An 11,160-nucleotide genomic window follows, 5' to 3' on the forward strand; every position below is an offset into this window, starting at 1 on the left:
TCACCACCAGCAGGGGCAGAGGGACTTTTGCTGAGCCCTCACTATGTAAGTCAATGCTCCCATACCCTGAGTGATGTACACAGTACTTCACTCAGTCCTCACAGTAGTCTTCTGAGGTTGCCATTACAATCCCCAATCTACAGATGAAGAAACTGAGGCTCAGAGATGAACTCACTTACCTAACGTCACAGCAGCTATTAAGTGGCAAGGCCAGAATTGACCCACAAATCTCTAGAACTCCACAGTCTTACACTAATCTGCCCTGACACTGGTAAGGAGACTGACTGGCTGTACTCTGTTCTGATATTTTCTCTCCTGATTCTCCTTTGCTGAAATAATAGAAACAAAAATAATTGTACCAGCCATAAAAAAATGAAATCCTGTCATTTTCAACAACATGGATGAACTTGGAGGACATCATATTAAGTGAAATAAGCCAGACACAGAGAGACAAATACTGCATGATCTCACTCATATGTGGAATCTAAAAAAAAAAAAAAAAATTGATCTCATAGAAGAAGAGTCAGAGAGTCCAACAGTGGTTACCAGAGCCTGGGAAGGGCAGGGGAGAGGGGAGGATGGGGAGAGGTCGGTCGACAGGTACAAATTACAATTAGATGGGAGGCATAAATTCTGGGGTTCTGTTACACAGTAGGGTGGCTATGGTTAACAGTAAGATATTGTATATTACAAAATAGCTAGAAGAGAGGCTTTTGAATGTTCTCACCACAAGGGAATGATAAATGCATAAGGTGATTGATATGCTAACTACCCTAATTTGACCATTATACAATATATGTATTAAAATATCAAACTGCACCCCATACCTATGTACAATGATAATGTGTCAATTATTTAAACTAATTAATTTAAAAAAATTATTATAAAGCTATGCTGCTCCATAGAGTGACCACATGTAGCTGTTTAAATTTAATAAGGCTGGGCATGATGGCTCATGCCTGTTATCCCAGCACTTTGGCAAATCAAAGCAGAGAATTGCCTGAGGCCATGTGTTCAAGACCAGCCTAGGCAACACAGTGAGATCCATCCCTAGAAAAAATAATTTTAAAATTAGCTGGGCGTGGTGATGCTTGCCTATAGTCCTAGCTTGACTGGGACTTTGAGGCTGCAGTGAGCTATGGCACGCCACTGCACTCCAGCCTGGGCAACCAAGCTGAGCTCTGTCTCTAAAAATTAATCAGTTAATTAATTAATTAATTAGAATTAAGTAAAATCTGAAATTCAGTTCCTCAGTCTCACTAGCCACATTTCAACTGCTGATTAGCTCCACGTGGCTTGTGGCTACAATTATTGGACAGAGCAGATTGTAAAACATTTCTAACACGGCAAAAAGTTCTATTGGACAATGCCGTTCCAAAAACTTTTACATGTGTTCATGAAGATACAAAAAATGAAAAATAAACAAAAAAAAATTTACATACCCTTCACTGACCAAGATAATTTTTTATTCAAAGTTAACTTATTTTTAAGATAAAACTTCAAACACAAAATTGACTTTAACACTGTTCTCACTTGTCACACAGAAACCAACTTTTCAGCCGCGGCAGCATCAGGTGTTAGGGAGAGACACCTCCTGGCAGCACATGGAATTACAACCTAGCACAATCAGACACTGGAACCAGCCAGGGACTGGGTTTCAGCAGCCATCGGTGGAATACCAGGAGATTCCCAAGAGTGGGAGAAAAATCCCATACCAAGAAACAATCATGGATAAGGCACCAGGAAGACATACTAGGTTACAAAAGCCCATCCAAGGCCAGGCGCAGTGGCTCACGCCTGTAATCCTAGCACTTTTGGAGGCCAAGGCGAGCAGATCACTTGAGGTCAGGAGTTCGAGACAAAAGCCCATCCACCACCAGACATAAATCTCCTGTGTCACATCCCTCAAGCCATGCATGGCTGCACGGAGATACATAATAATGTGTCGGTCATTTGAATAAATAAATGATTGATTGATTAATTCTGATTATTTCAGAACTCTACCATTGAGCATTTTATTGTCTTCTTTAACATTCTTTTTCAGTTGGACACATATTATGAAGGTAATGTAGAGCTGGGATTTACTGCTTCAAACAACTTAGCTGACACAGAAGTGTTCGATGATCAAGGAACGTCTGGACTTTAACAAAATCATCAAGAACAAGAAAACATCAAGATGTTTGAGTTTCTGGTAAAGCATAAAAAGATGTTCCTGGCTAGGCACGGTGGCTCATGCCTGTAATCTCAGAACTTTGAGAGACCAAGGAGGACAGATCGCTTGAGTCCAGGAGTTTGAGACCAGCCTGACCAACATGGTGAAACCCCGTCTCTACTAAAAATACAAAAAGTAGCCAGGCATGGTGGTGTACATCTGTGATCTCAGCTACTCAAGAGGCTGAGGCACGAGAATCGCTTGAACCTGGGATGCAGAGGTTGCAGTGAGCTGAGATCATCCCACTGCACTCCAGCCTGGGCAACAGAGTGAGACTCTGTCACAAAAAAAAAAAAAAGATAGAAAGATGTTCCCATTTTTTTTTCCTTTGGCCCAAGATGGTGGAAATGAAAGATGGCTTACTGGATTGGGAAATGGATTGGACCCTAAATCATTCTTTATCCACTCGTTCCACAGATACTGATTGGGCCTCTTGGTAGCCAGGCGGCGGGATGATGAGTAGCGCTGGAGGCCACTTAGCTGAGTTGTGCACACAAAATAACACAATGCACAAAAGGTTTATCTTCAGGAACTCATCCCGGGTAGAACAAGTGCTCAGCAGAGATCTGGGCTGGTGAAGGCAGCTTGCGGTCCCTGACTCTTCTGAGAACCTGGGGATCCAGGTTCAGGGAGACCAACGCTATTGGATACAAATCTTGAATTTAAAGAAATTGGGATGTAAATAATGATGCAATCCCCGGGGCTCATGGAGTACCCCAGTGACAGGAGAGGTTTTCCATGGGATTCAAGCAGGCTAATCAGCAAGACAATCTGGGCTGTCTCAGTGAGCCGTGGCCTGAGGCTACTTGTGGGCCACCTGTCCAGAATTGGAGGGGTCCCAGGGTCTGGTGTAGCTTCAGAGAGATGGAATAGTAAAGAGGATCATGCATTGCAAAGTCCACAGCAGCCCCCCAAAACAAGGACAGTCCCCTTATTTGATGAACTTTTGTTGGGTTCCTGTCTTGTGCCGAGCTGTGTGCTAGGTTCTGGGGAGACAGAGACCAATGAGCTTCAGAGACCTGAGAAGTAGGGTCCTTCTCTTCCTCATCACTTTCTTCACAAACCCACTTCAGTTTCCTCTTAACTCCTGGCATGAGTAAGGTGCTATTTCATAACCCCTTTATCTTTATTAAAGGTGTCAGGTATCCAATAGGAAAAAAATGCGCAAATGAATTTAAAAGGCATTCACACAAAAGGATATCAAAATGGCCAGTAAGTTCATAAAAAGATGCTCAACATCAGCCAGGCACGGTGGCTCATGCCTGTAATTCCAGAACTTTGGGAGGTCGAGGTGAGTGGATCACTTGAGGTCAGGAGCTTGAGACCAGCCTGGCCAACATGGTGAAACCCTGTCTCTACTAAAAACACAAAAAAATTAGCCAGACGTGGTAGCACATGCCTGTAATCTCAGCTACTTGGGAGACTGAGGCAGGAGAATCTCTTGAACCCAGGAGGCGAAGGATGCAGTGAGCCGAGATTGCGCCAGCACACTCCAGCCTGGGCAACAGAGCGAGACTCCGTCTCAAAAAAAAAAAAAAAAAAGATGCTCAACCTCAATGGTTACAGGGAAATGCAAATTAGACCCACAATATGCTGTGACTATACACTCACTAGAATGGCTAAAATTAAATTTCTGAAAATATCAAGCATTGGTGAGGATGTGGAGGAAGTGAACTTTTACATGCTGCTGGTGGAAGTATAAACCAGTACAAGCACTTTGGAGAACCATTTGGCAGTTTCTTCTAAAATTAAACATACACTCACCATGTGACCAAGCAGTTCCACTCCTGGGTATATACCCTGAGAGAAATGAGTGCGTACACACACCAAAAAACATGTACAAAAATACACATTGCTGCTAAATCGATAACAGCCAAAAACTAAATACAACTCAAATGCCCATCAATAGAAGAATAGATAAATACATTGTTGTGTACAGCACAGCAAGAAAAATGAATGAGCTGCTCTCACGTGAAATATGAGTGAATCTCAAAAACACAATATTGATCACAAGATATCAAATAAGCCAGGCACAGTGTGGCTCACACCTGTAATCCCAGAACCTTGAGAGGCTGAGGCCAGAGGATCCCTTGAGTCTAGGAATTTAAGACCAGCCTGGGCAACATAGGGTGACCCCATCTCTACAAAAAATTTTTTTAAAAATTAGCTGGGTGTGGTAGTGTGCACCTGTAGTCCCAGTTCCTCGGGAGGCTGGAGCGGGGGGACCGCTTGAGCCCAGGAGTTCAAGGCTGCATTGAGCTGTGGTCACACCACTGCACTCCAGCCTGAGCCACAGAGCACCAAGACCCCTTTTTAAAAAATACAAATAAAAAATAAAAAAATAAAAGGCAACACTTATCTACATATGATGAGAGAGGTCAGAATAGTGTCTACTTGTTTAGGGCAGTGGGAGATGGGGATTGAGTGAGAAAGGGCCTGAAGGAACTTACTAGAATGATGGAAATGTTCTCTATCCTGATCTTGGTGGTTGTTACATGGGTGTATACATAGGTAAAAATTCATTGAGCATCCACTTAAGATTTGTGTATTTTACTATATGCAAATTATGCATCAATAAAAGAGTAAAAACAATCAAAACTCTTAGGTGACCACATCTGATATAAGCATGGCTGATACATTAAAAAGTTTGCATATATTACAATGAATACCATCATTTGGGAATTTAATATAATTTTGTAACAGCCTCAGAAACAGTCATATTCCAGAGGCCCTTGGCAACAGCTTTGTTGCTTACAGCTCACCAGCACCAAAAGGGACCCGTCGCTTTCCAACCAAGGGCACTGTGGCCCTGCCCAGAACTCTCAAGGGATCCACCTTTCTGGGTCAAACTCTCACAGCTCCCAGAGTACCTGGGGCCAAGCACGTGAGCTGCCAGCAGGCCTCAGCACCCTGGGATGCCAGACCTGCTCAAACTTGGAGAGGGTCCTACAGGTCCTTGGAGGAAAATTACAAGCCCCAAGTACACTGGACACACAGAGTTTGCCTGTGATGAAAACTTAGATGAAGGAAGAAGCCCTTTAGGAGGGTCTTTCTTGTCTTCTGCAGATGTGCGGCTCTAGCCGTGCTGCAACGCAGACCATGGACCAGGAACTCCCAACCTCAGCGGCACAGCACAGGGGAGCATTGGAACATGGGATGCCCGGACCGTCTGACCCACACCAACTGAATCAGAATCTTTAATATGGTGTTTCTCAGAGGGCCCCCTGGAGCCACAGCAACATTGTCACCTGGGAACCTGTTAGAAATGCACATTCTCAGGCCCCACTTCAGACCCACTGAATTCTGTGGCCAGCCCCAGCAATCTTTGTTCTGACTGTTCTAACAGTCCCTGCCAGGGGTTCTAATGCATGTGGAAGTGTGGGACCTAATTAGAAACTGCATTTCTAGCAAGTTTCCAGGCGGTGCAGATGTGGCTGCTCTGGGGACTACACTCTGAAAACCACCAGAGTCTAACTGTCTAATGGGTAGAGCCAAGCTCTGCGAGAGAGTGGGGGAAATGAAAAGCTACCCAGGTGAGTGGCTCTGATGCAGGTGAGAGTAATGAGTATTGCCATAGACTCTCATCGTCTCATCTGACAAGAGGTACACACCTGGAGAGGGAGCTCACACAGGTGAGGGCGTTACAGGAGAAGAAATACCACCTCCTCAATTTGACCTGTCTGGGGTCTCTTTTCATTTCTATAACACTGCAATTTGGGGTTCCTGGTACGGCAGAATTTAGGTTCTAGGTGCCTAGCCCTGAGAATTTGTTCTGGCAATATTGAAGCTGGAGACGTTTTTGTTAGAACACTTTGCATAAAAGCCTTTATGGGGAGGGGGACCTGATTTTACCTTAAAAAGCTAATTTTTGGCCCAAGATAGATGAGACTTAGAAGGGGAGAGGAAGTAAAGGAGGAGTAAAGAGAATGAAAAGAAGAGATGATGTGCAGGGCTGGGGAGGAGAGAGCAAATGGGGAGGAAGAGAAAGAGCTGTGAGAGAAGGACTGAAAGATCGTCTCTCCTTTCCAAGGAGCGTCCGCCCTCTCTCTTTTTTTAAAATTGAGCACTGAGAAGGGATTTATGCAAGACTGGGTGCAAGAGCTGGGCAAGCTGATGCGCAAAGCAGGAAAGCAAAGGACTGAAAGGAGTCAAAGTGCTGTCTTTGGCAGCACATGTATAAAATTGGAATGAAGGCCGGGCACCGTGGCTCACGTCTGTAATCCCAGCACTTTGGGAGGCTGAAGTGGGCGGATCACTTGAGGCCAGGAGTTCGAGACCAGTCTGGCCAACATGATGAAACCCGTTTCTACTAAAACTATGAAAACTAGCCGGGCGTGGTGGTGCATGCCTGTAATTCCAGCTACTCGGGAGGCTGAAGCAGGAACTCAGGAGGCACAGGTTTCAATGAGCCGAGATCACGCCACTGTACTCCAGCCTGGGTAACAGAGTGACACTCTGTCTCTAAATAAATAAATAAAACTGGAACAATACAGAGAAGATTAGCATCCTGCAAGGATGACACACAAATTCATGAAAAGTTCCATATCAATAAAAATTATTTTAAAATTTTTTTAAAAGAATGAGTTAAAGGAGACCCCAAAGGAGTGAGTGGGGGCTGGAGGCCAGGCCCACCATGGCAGAGGGTCAGACTTCATCAGGGTGAAAACTTCCTGCTGTGAAAAGCCAAACTACAGACTGGGAGAAAATGTTCACAGCACCTGTATCTGAAAAAGGATTTGCATTCCAAATACATAAAGAACCCATACAACTCACTAATAGGAAGGCAAACAGTGAAAACTGAGCAAAAGACATGAACAGACACTTCACAAAGGACATGCAAATGGCCAGCATGCACAGGAAGAGATGCTCACCCTCAGTAGTCTTCAGGGAGATGCAGAATGAAACCACAGTAAGATGCTACCTCACACCCACAAGCATGGCTGAAATTAAAAAGATGTGTGATACCAGTATTGGTTAGAATGTAGGGCAGCTGAAACTCCTAGCTCACTGGCAAGAACTTAAAATAGTACAGGCTGGATGCAGTGCCTCACGTCTGTAATCCCAGCACTTTGGGAGGCCAAGACGGGCAGACTGCTTGAGCCCAGGAGTTTGAGACCAGCCTGGGCAATGTGGAAAAACCCCATCTCTACTAAAAATACAAAAAATTAGCTGGGTGTGGTGGCATGCATCTGTAATACCAACTACCCCAGCAGGCTGAAGTGGGAGAATCACCTGAGCCAGGGAGGTCGAGACTGCAGTGAGCTGTGATCATGCTACTGCTCTCCAGCCTGGGTGATAGAGTGAGACCCTGTCTCAAAAAATAAAGATACAAATAAAATAAAATAGTACAACTGCTTGGGAGAACTACTGGAGTTTATTTTAAATCTAAACAAACACCCACCATTTGACCCAGCAATTCTACTGTTATGTATTTACTGAAGTACCATAAAAACATAGGCCCACAAAAAGACTTGTACACAAATGTGAATAGGCGTAAGTAGCTAGTGGCCACCATAATGCTGTTTGATTTGATTGCTCAAAAGCTTGTGGAAGTCTACATTGGAATAATAGGTTGTCTTTTTAAAAGGCTTGTATCCAAATGTGCGTAACAGCTTTATTCACAATTGCTAAAAATTGGAAACAATTCAAGTAATCCATCAACTAGGAAATGGGTAAACAAAATTTGTTCTCTTCATAGAAAGGGATAGTAATAAAAAGATTGAAATTACTAATAGATGCAACAACATGGATGAGTCTTAAAATCACTGTGTAAAATAAAAGCTGGATGCAAGAGTGCCTACCATATGATTCATTTATATAAAATTTTTAAACGAAGAGAACTAATTTATAGTTACAGAAAGCAGATCAACGATGAACTGGGACTGAGGTGACTGCAAGTGGGGGACTAAAACACTTTCTGGGGTGATGGACAGGTGTTATATCTTGTTTAGGTGCATGCATTTGTCAAAAGTTGTCCAACTGAATGCTTAAAATGTATGAATGAGTTTTATTGTATGTAAATTATACCTCAATAACGTTTATTTAAAATGAATTGGCCGGCACAGTGGCTTACGCCTGTAACCCCAGAACAGCACTTTGGGAGGCTGAGGCGGGTAGATCACCTGAGGTCAGGAGTTCAAGACCAGCCTGGCCAACATGGTGAAACCCTGTCTCTACTAAAAATAAAAATAAAAATAAAAAAAAAAATTAGCTGGGCGTGGTGACAGGCACCTGTAATCCCAGCTACTCGGGAGTCTGAGGAAGGAGAATTGCTTGAACCCAGGAGGCGGAGGTTGCAGTGAGCCGAGATCGTGCCATTGCACTCCAGCCTGAGAGACAGGGCAAGACTCCGTCTCAAAAATAAATAAATAAAATGAATCAAAAATAAAAATATAAAAAAATAGCAAAAAAGAAAAAAGGACAAGAATAAAATAAAAATAAAGAAAAGAAAAATAAAGAAAAAAATAAGAGACTTTGTGGTAAAAATAATAAAACAGTAAAATAGGAAGAGCACACAGAATGGGAAGAGAAATGGACCAAGGTGAAAACCGTGAAGAGCTGTTGAACTTGAAGAATAGAAAAGGAAGAATGAGCAGAGATGCACAGGCAGAGGTCAGAATGAAGTCCTCTGGGGGTCAAAGAAGTAAGAAGCCTGGTGGCCACAGACAGCAGAGAGTTAAAAGAGCCAAGGGGGCCAGCCAGTAAGATTAATGCCTGGAGAGGGCTGTAGGATGGGGCCCGAGTGGAGAAGTCACTCCTGAGAGGCCAGTTCTGAAGGTGGGTTGAGGGGTGATAACTTGGGCTGAGGGAGCAGAGAGGGAGCCTTCGGCAGCTTTGTCAGGGAGCTTGGGGAAGGAGAGTGGGCTCCAACAGGAGGCTGCTAGGAGAACCCCTGGGAAAACCCACCTGGTGGCCTCAATCTCCTGACACTGTCTTTCACGTCTTCATTCCTACACAGGGATAGATATTGCTATTTGACCACTGCCCCTGCACAAGGTGTGCCAAAAGTCCCCAAGCCCCTTTCCCACAAGAAGTTTACTGTATGTTTGCACTGAGGATAGCTAAATAAGCTAGGTGAATTCCCCACCCCAAATTCCTAGGGATGCCGCTGGCTTGCCCCACCAAATCGGTCTCTCCTATCTGCCTGTATTGCTGGTGGGAATGTACTTTGGTTTGACTTCCATAGGAGCTGGTTTGGCAAAAACTATCAAAACTACAAATGCACACTGGAGGTACAAATACAACAGGAGGTATTTATGCTACAGATAAACTTGCACACGGATGAAACCATGTATATACTTGGTTATTTGTTGCCTCATTGTGATGCTGTTTGATCAAAACAGACCCAAATGCCCCTCAAGAAGGCCATTAGATAAATATTAATATGTTTTGTTTTGTTTTGTTTTTTTGAGATGGGGTTTCACTCTTGTTGCCCAGGCTGAAGTGCAATGGCATGATCTTGGCTCACTGCAACCTCTGCCTCCTAGATTCAAGTGATTCTCCTGCCTCAGCCTCTCGAGTAGTTGGGATTACAGGTGCCCATCACAACACCCAGCTACTTTTTGTATTTTTAATAGAGACAGGGTTTCGCCATGTTGGCCAGGCTGGTCTTGAACTCCTCACCTCAGGTGATCCACCCACCTCAGCCTCCCAAAGTGCTGAAATTACAGGCATGAGCCACCTCACATGGCCGTATTTTTTTTTTTTTTTTTTTTTGAGACAGAGTCTTGTTCTGTCGCCCAAGTTGAAGTGCAGTGGCGCAATCTCGGCCCACTGTGACCTCTGCCTCCCAGGTTCAAACAATTCTCGTGTCTCAGCCTCCCAAGTAGCTGGGATTACAGACGTGCACCACTATGCCCAGCTAATTTTTGTGTTTTTAGTACAGACGGGGCTTCACCATGTTGGCCAGGCTGGTCTCGAACTCCCAACCTCAGGTGATCGGCCTCAGCATCCCAAAGTGCTGGGATTACAGGCGTGAGCCACCATGCCCAGCCTTAATATGTATTAAGTATGTATATTCATCTTAGTCCATTTGTGTTGCTATAAGAAAATACCTTAGACTGGGTATTTTGAAATTTATTTATTTATTTAGAGACAGGGTCTCACTGCTACCTTCATCTTCTAGGCTCAGGCTATCCTCCCACCTCAGCCTCCCGAGTAGCTGGGACCACAGGCGAACACCACCACATCCAGCTGATTTTTTGTGTTTTTGGTAGAGAGGGTTTCACCATGTTGCCCAGGTTGGTCTCAAGCTGCTGAGCTCAGGTGATCTGCCTGCCTTGGCCTCCCAAAGTGCTGGGGTTACAGGCATGAGCCACCAGGCCCAGCCTTGAAACTTATTGTATTTATTACAGCTCTGTTGACTGGAAAGTCCAAGATTGAGGCTCCATCATTGCTGCCTGGTGAGGAATGCTCTCTGCTTCCAAGATGGCACCTTGCCGCTGTGTGCTCACATGGTAGAAAGTGGAAGGACAAGAGACTGCTCCCTTCAACCTCCAGCACTTTCATAAGGCTGCTAATCCCAGTCATAAGAGCAGAGCTCTCACGACTTAATCACCTCCCAAAGGCTATACCTCTTAATACTGGTAACATTGGGGATTTCATTTCAACAGGAATTTTGGAGGGGATTGCATATTTATTGTACTTTATTCATAATTTAATATCTATTTTAAAAATTATAGCCACATGCATGCAATGGATACTATTCAGGCACAAAAAACAGGATTCTCTCTATATACAGACATCGAAAGTCTTCCAAGTTTTATTATCAAGTGAAAAGAAAAGCAAGACACATAACAGTTATATAGTACAAAATCTTTTTCCTTTTTTTTTTGAGACAGAGTCTTGCTCTGTCACCCAGGCTGGAGTACAGCAACACAATCTTGGCTCACTGCAATCTCCGCCTCCCAGGTTTAAGAGATTTTCGTGCCTCAGCCTCCCAGGCAGCT

General features: G+C 44.1%; 1 long non-coding RNA gene and 1 pseudogene across 1 annotated transcript in view; one reads left to right on the forward strand and one right to left on the reverse strand.

Moving 5' to 3' along the window:
• LOC129138238 (uncharacterized) overlaps window positions 1-8,284 on the reverse strand; it is a 32,429-nt gene extending 24,145 nt beyond the window's left edge. The window contains exon 1 of the long non-coding RNA XR_008541383.2: window positions 7,084-8,284. This is a non-coding gene — a long non-coding RNA (uncharacterized LOC129138238). The remainder of the gene's footprint in view (window positions 1-7,083) is intronic.
• On the forward strand, window positions 6,667-6,762 carry LOC112206551 (U6 spliceosomal RNA; annotated as a pseudogene).
• Window positions 8,285-11,160: the final 2,876 nt, after the last annotated feature.

Source organism: Pan troglodytes, chromosome 21 (genome assembly GCF_028858775.2).
Source record: "Pan troglodytes isolate AG18354 chromosome 21, NHGRI_mPanTro3-v2.0_pri, whole genome shotgun sequence".
Classification (NCBI taxonomy): Eukaryota; Metazoa; Chordata; class Mammalia; order Primates; family Hominidae; genus Pan; species Pan troglodytes.